The sequence below is a fragment of the Aegilops tauschii genome, chromosome 5 (assembly GCF_002575655.3).
Source record: "Aegilops tauschii subsp. strangulata cultivar AL8/78 chromosome 5, Aet v6.0, whole genome shotgun sequence".
Taxonomy (NCBI): Eukaryota; Viridiplantae; Streptophyta; class Magnoliopsida; order Poales; family Poaceae; genus Aegilops; species Aegilops tauschii.
Window position 1 is genome coordinate 140,900,906 of NC_053039.3, and position 6,605 is coordinate 140,907,510.

A 6,605-nucleotide genomic window follows, 5' to 3' on the forward strand; every position below is an offset into this window, starting at 1 on the left:
CCTGTTACCATCAACCTTAGACGCACAGTTTAGGACCCCCAACCCGAGATCCGACGGTTATGACACCGACATTGGTGCTTTAATTGAGAGTTCCGCTGTGTCGTCTTCAAGAGGTTTGATGGCCCCGTCAATCATCTACAACAATGCTGTCCAGGGGGAAGTCTTCCTCCCCGGACAGATCTTCGTATTCGGCGGCTTCGCACCGCGGGCCAACTCGCTTGGCCATCTAGAGCAGATTGACAGCTACGCCCCTGGCCATCAGGTCAGATTTGGAAGCTTGAACTACGTTGCTGATATCTGTGGAGACTTGATCTTTAACGGATTCGTGCCCACGGCAGCCGCTCCCTGCCATCGCGATGAACATGACTTAAATTTGTCATCGGATCACACCCAGGAGATAGCACCTATAACTGCTCTGGCCCTAGATCCGGAGCAGATGGCGCCGTCCGAGGACAGGAAGCTCAACCCTGCCACGGAAGCCGCAGACTCAGCGGCGTTGGAGCCGCACACAGACCCAACCTCGGGTGGAATCTGCGCCACCGGAGCCTCGGACTCGTTTCCAGCTACAGGTTCCGAACCACGTGCGTCCGCGTACGTCGAGCTTGATCAGACATCGATCGTTGAATTCAGCTCTGCGGACATCTTCTGGCACTCACCTTTAGGCGATGTGCTAAATTCATTAAAAACACTCCCCTTAGCGGGGGACTCAATGCCGAACTATATCCGGTTCGAACTGGAGGCTGATGACAGAGAATTTTGCTTCCCACCCACCGCCCACTTCATAGCCACTGTCGAAGACTTAACCGACACGCTCGATTACGGCTCCGAAGACATCGACGGTATGGACGACGATGCCGAAGAGGAGCAGGGCCAAAATCCACCGTTTATCAGGCGCTGGATAGCCACTTCTTCGTATGACATGTACATGGTGGATACACCTAAAGAGAACAATGGCAATAACGAGAAGGATACAGTCGAGGATAAACCTCCTGAGATACAGCCAAAGCGCCGACGTCAGCGGCGCCGCTCTAAGTCATGCCATGGAAAAGACAGCGGTACCGGCACAAGAGAAAACAATACTCCGGACGATGCCGAAGACAAGGAATACCCCATTGAGCCAACCACCGAACAGGACGAACGGGAGGACGGGCGAGTCAGCCCTGATGAACATGCCATAAACAAAGACTCGGAGGACAGTAATTATCTTCCACTCTCCGACGATGAGGTGAGCCTCGGCAACGAGGATTTCATTGTGCCTGAGGAACCTCTCGAGCAGGAGTGCTTTAAGCGCCGACTAATAGCCACTGCGAGGAGCCTGAAAAAGAAGCAGCAGCAGCTTCAAGCTGATCAAGACCTGCTCAACGACAGATGGACGAATGTCCTGGCAGCCGAGGAACACGGCATGGATTACCCAACTAAAAGTTACCCGAAGCGCAAATTGTTACCCCAATTCAACGACGAGGCGTTGGAGCCCGTACCATCAGCGCGTAATGCAGCTGACCGACCACCACGTGGCCGAGATAAAGCGGCACCTCAAACTGAATACTAGCCCGTCCTACCTCACCGTAGAGACAGAGATGAAACAGCTCGGGGTTATACATATGACCTGCGGCAGGACCTAAAGAACAGAACAGGTCAAACCAGATCGATCTACGGATCGGGGGGCGTGCCCTGACGCGCGACGACGGCCATTTGGCCGGACATGACAAACATAACCACACCCGGGCCGAAAATCACAGACAAACTACATCCGAACTACGTCGCGACTCGGCCCGATTCAGAGGCACCGCACACCCCCTTTGCTTCACTAACGAAGTAATGGAGCATGAATTCCCAGAAGGGTTTAAACCCGTGAATATCAAATCATATGATGGAACAACAGATCCAGCGGTATGGATTGAGGATTTTCTTCTCCATATTCATATGGCCCGCGGTGATGACCTTCACGCCATGAAATACCTCCCGCTAAAACTCAAAGGGCCAGCTCGGCACTGGTTAAACAGCCTGCCTGAAAACTCCATTGGCAGCTGGGAGGACTTGGAAGATGCCTTCCGCGACAACTTCCAAGGTACATACGTACGACCTCCAAATGCTGATGACTTAAGTCACATAGTTCAATAGCCCAGAGAGTCAGCCAAGAAATTCTGGACCAGGTTCCTAACTAAAAAGAACCAGATCGTCGACTGTCCGGATGCCGAAGCCCTAGCGGCCTTTAAGCATAGCATCCGCGACGAATGGCTCGCCCGTCACCTCGGCCAAGAAAAGCCGAAGTCCATGGCAGCCCTCACGGCACTCATGACCCGTTTTTGTGCGGGCGAGGATAGTTGGCTAGCCCATAGCAATAACACCGCAAGCGAAGCTGGCACCTCTGAGACCAAAAACAGCAACAGCAAGCCCCAACACAACATGCACAAGAGTCGAAGCAACGGTGACAATACCGACGACACGACAGTCAATGCCGGATTCAGTGGCTCCATGTCCGGCCAGCGGAAGAAGCCATATAAAAGAAACAATCCAGGCCCATCCAGCTTGGACCGCATAGTCGATCGTCCATGCCAGACCCATGGCACCCCAGACAAACTAGCCAATCATACCAACAGAGACTGTTGGGTTTTTAAACAGGCCGGCAAATTAAATGTCGAAAACAAGGACAAGGGGTCGCAAAGCGAGGACGATGACGAGGAGTCCCATCCGCCAAACACAGGGGGACAGAAGAAGTCCCCCCCCCCAAGTTAAAATAGTGAACATGATATATGCTACCCATATCCCCAAGAGGGAGCGTAAACGCGTGCTCAGGGACGTCTACACGATGGAGCCAGTCGCCCCAAAGTTCAACCCATGGTCTTCCTGTCCGATCACTTTCAATCGCAGGGACCATCCGACCAGTATCTGTCATGGTGGTTCAGCCGCACTGGTCCTCGACCCAATCATTGATGGATTCCATCTCACGCGAGTCCTCATGGATGGTGGCAGCAGCCTGAACCTACTCTATCAGGATACAATGCGCAAAATGGGCATTACTCCCTCAAGGATCAAGCCCGCAAAGACTACCTTTAAAGGAGTCATACCAGGTGTACAGGCCCGCTGTACGGGCTCAATCGCAGCAGAGGTTGTCTTCGGATCTCTTGACAACTTCTGAAGCGAACAGCTGATCTTCGATATCGTCCCCTTTCGAAGTGGCTATCACGCATTGCTGGGACGAACCGCATTTGCTCGATTCAACGCGGTGCCACACTATGCTTATCTCAAGCTCAAGATGCCCGGACCATGCGGCGTCATAACAGTCAATGGAAACACGGAACGCTCCCTCCGTACCGAGGAGCACACCGCTGCTTTAGCAGCAGAAGTACAGAGCGGCCTTTTCAAGCAGAACCTTAATTCAGCGGCCGAGCTCCCGGACACTGTCAAACGAGTCTGGACTACTCTGCAGCAGGACAGCCCAGCTCGTCAAGAGCTCAAATAGCAATTTGGCCTCCGTCCCAGTCCCAACCAATTGGTGGCGTTCATACCGCGCGTACATAATTATGCACTCAAAATACCATGGGCATAGACGGAGGCATAACTAGATTGTGATCCATAATACGGCTCGACCGCCCCTGGACACACATACTTTCACTTTTTCTTTTTTCCTTTTCAAGTTTCTTTTCCATAGGCCTTTCCTGACGGCCTGATCACTGGTCCTTTCGAAAGGATAGATACACCAAGATGGCAAGAAGCACTGACGCATAAGGGAATTTCTAGGTGATCTCTTTAACGATCACTCTACCTATTTTTAGGACCCTCGTGCAGCTCTCCCTTGGTTGTGGCATATTAAATAGCTTGTTGCTTATTGCACTACTTGTACAAATACGCTTTGCCGTATTAATCAAACTATAATGGACATAGTTTGCGGCCCAACTTCTACGGCACTAGCTTACTATCCCCTTTTCTTTTTTTTTGATAATCTTATCAAGTCGCACCCGTCCACATTGGTACGCGTTAATCCGCCAGGGGCTTCATTGCGACCCATAATACGGCAACAAAGTCCAAACACTTTTTACAATATAGTTTGGCACCCCAAATTTAGCATTATATGCATTGGCTCTGAATCATGTCTTTGGTCAATAGTTGGGTTGCCCGGCTCCTGTGCTTACTACCTTACGTTCCGCTATATCGGCTAGGGTAGTAAAGGGAGAACTACTGCGATTGTCTCCTGGTTCATCCGGATGAGTACCTCAGTAGAGAAAGCCAAAAACTGACTGTCATGATGCGGCGTGAGCCGGTCAGCTCTTCGGAGGTTTCAAATCTTTAGCGATTTTTTCCGCATTATGCGATGAATCGGTTCTTACCCGTTCAGGTGTTTACAACACCCTAGTCCGGATTAAATGCTAACTAGGGACTGTGCCTACATTTTTATTGTCGAACTCCTATGGCTAAGTGAGGGTGATAAAGCCACATAGTCCGGTTGCCTGGTTCGTTGCGCTAAACACCACCTTCAAGGACCAAATTTTTGGATCAAGAGTGTTTAGATTCCATCCCGAACACCCCCGTACTACCTATGTGGGGGCTGAAGCCGACGACTGGCCAACTCTTAGATTTATTAAAAACAGCCGCACAGGAGGTAAAATTTTAAAAAATAACAAGCATTATATTACATATCAGCTTTGTTTCACCATACAGGGCAGGACAACATGAATGTATTTCAAAGATAATGTCCTTCACACATTGCTCCGACACAGTGCGGGATCCCTCCAGGACATCATCAAAATAACGTTCTGGCGTGCGGTGCTCCTTGCCAGCGGGCGGCCCCTCGGTCGCGAGCTTGACGGTGTTCATCTTCGCCCACGGCACCTTGACGTGGGCGAAGGCCATCCGCGCGCCCTTGATGCAGACCAACCGCTTGATGACATCAAGCCGAGGGCAGGCATTCACCAGCCGCTTCACGAGCCCGAAGTAGCTGCTAGCTATAGCTTCGGTAGGCCACAGCCGGATTATTAAATCCCTCATGGCCAGTCCGGCCACCCTATGCAGTTCGACCAGCTGTTTAGCTGGTCGCTAAAGGGCACCGGATGTTCTGGTGCAAGGTATTGCTACCAGAACAACTTCTCCGTTGAGCTCCCCTCTTCGGCTCGGAAGAACTCTGCAGCGTTGGCTACACTGCGCGGCAAATCCGCAAACTTTCCTGGAGAACTCCAAATCCGGGTTAGTAAGAGATACCTCTTCTTCACATATTTGCTCTGCATAATGAAGGCCTTACCCGCCGCAATCTTCTTGGCCTCTTGAATCTCCTGGAGAGCACCCTGGGCTTCAACCCGGGCATCTTGTGCGCTTTGGCGAGCCTTGGCGAGTTCGATCTCTTGATCCGCAATATTGCGCTCCAAGGACTCGCATTTCTTCATGGCATCCTGGAGCTCTTGCTGGACCTCACCGACCCGGGCCTCGTGCTTTTTGCGGGCGGCTTGTTCCTTGGCCGCTCTCTCCTCGGCCTCGTCCAGCGCCTTCTTGAGGGTCTCTACCTCAGTTACCGCTCCTAAAACTACCATGACACTATAGACAACATAAATCATCAATCCTTTCTGATATACAGCAGGTCATTACATACCTTGCTTATCCTCCAGTTGCTTCCTTGCTTGGCCGAGCTCCTCCTCGGCCCGCTCCAGCCTCTTCTTCAGTCCAGAGACTTCGGCAGCATGAGAAGTCGCGGCCAGCAGCGACGCCTGCTTGTTCACATAGACATATATGGTTAGTCTGCTACGAAAATTATTTGATCCTCTGTCCGGCTCTTCTTTCCGAACACCGGACAGAGTCTCAGGGGCTACTGTCTATACTATGACTTTCTTTTTACATAATTGCGTCGCTTACCTCAAAGCCTGTCAGCAGGCAGGCTTTGGTCAGTCCGCTCTTAACAGACTGAACCTTCTCAACCACCGTACCCATAAGGATACGGTGTTCCTCAACAATGGAAGCACCTCGTAGTGCTTCCAGTAGAGTATCCGGTGCGTCTGGTTGGACAGAGGTCACCGGCGGAACAGGCCCACCTCCTTCTTTTGAAGGAGGCTGCTCGCCTGAATCCGGAGCCGCACTGGCTTCCGGAATAGTATTCGTCTGAGGGCCGCACTGGATACTGTCCCCATCACCAGTCTCCATGGGGATTTGCTCCCCCATGTGTCCGGCGGCCGAGGTTTCACCCTCTGGTGCCGCCCTGATGGCCTCATGCGTCTCTCCCTGGCCTGGGAACCTACGGGACAACACCTCGGTGTCATCCATGGCCCAGGGAGAGGAGGCCGCCGGAAGGGACCCGCTGTCCATCACCTTTGGGTCCAGTGAATTTCCAGAAGATGAGGATCGCTCAAGGTTGGAACGATTCGGACTACAAGTTAATGATTCAACATGTTAAAACTATGAACTAAAGAGGCTGAATACATGGATGTGTCAGGGTCTTTGAGTACTCACGATTCGGCCCGGGGCTTATCTCGGGGGCGCAGCTCTGGGCTACTTTCGATGTCCCACGCGGAGTTATCCGTGCGGGAGAGCTTCCCTTTCTTGGACGCCTCTGCCTCCAGATTTGTGGAGGCCGCCCTCTTCTTCCTTCCCCCCTCAGGGGGGAGTTGTTTTGTTCCTCCTCC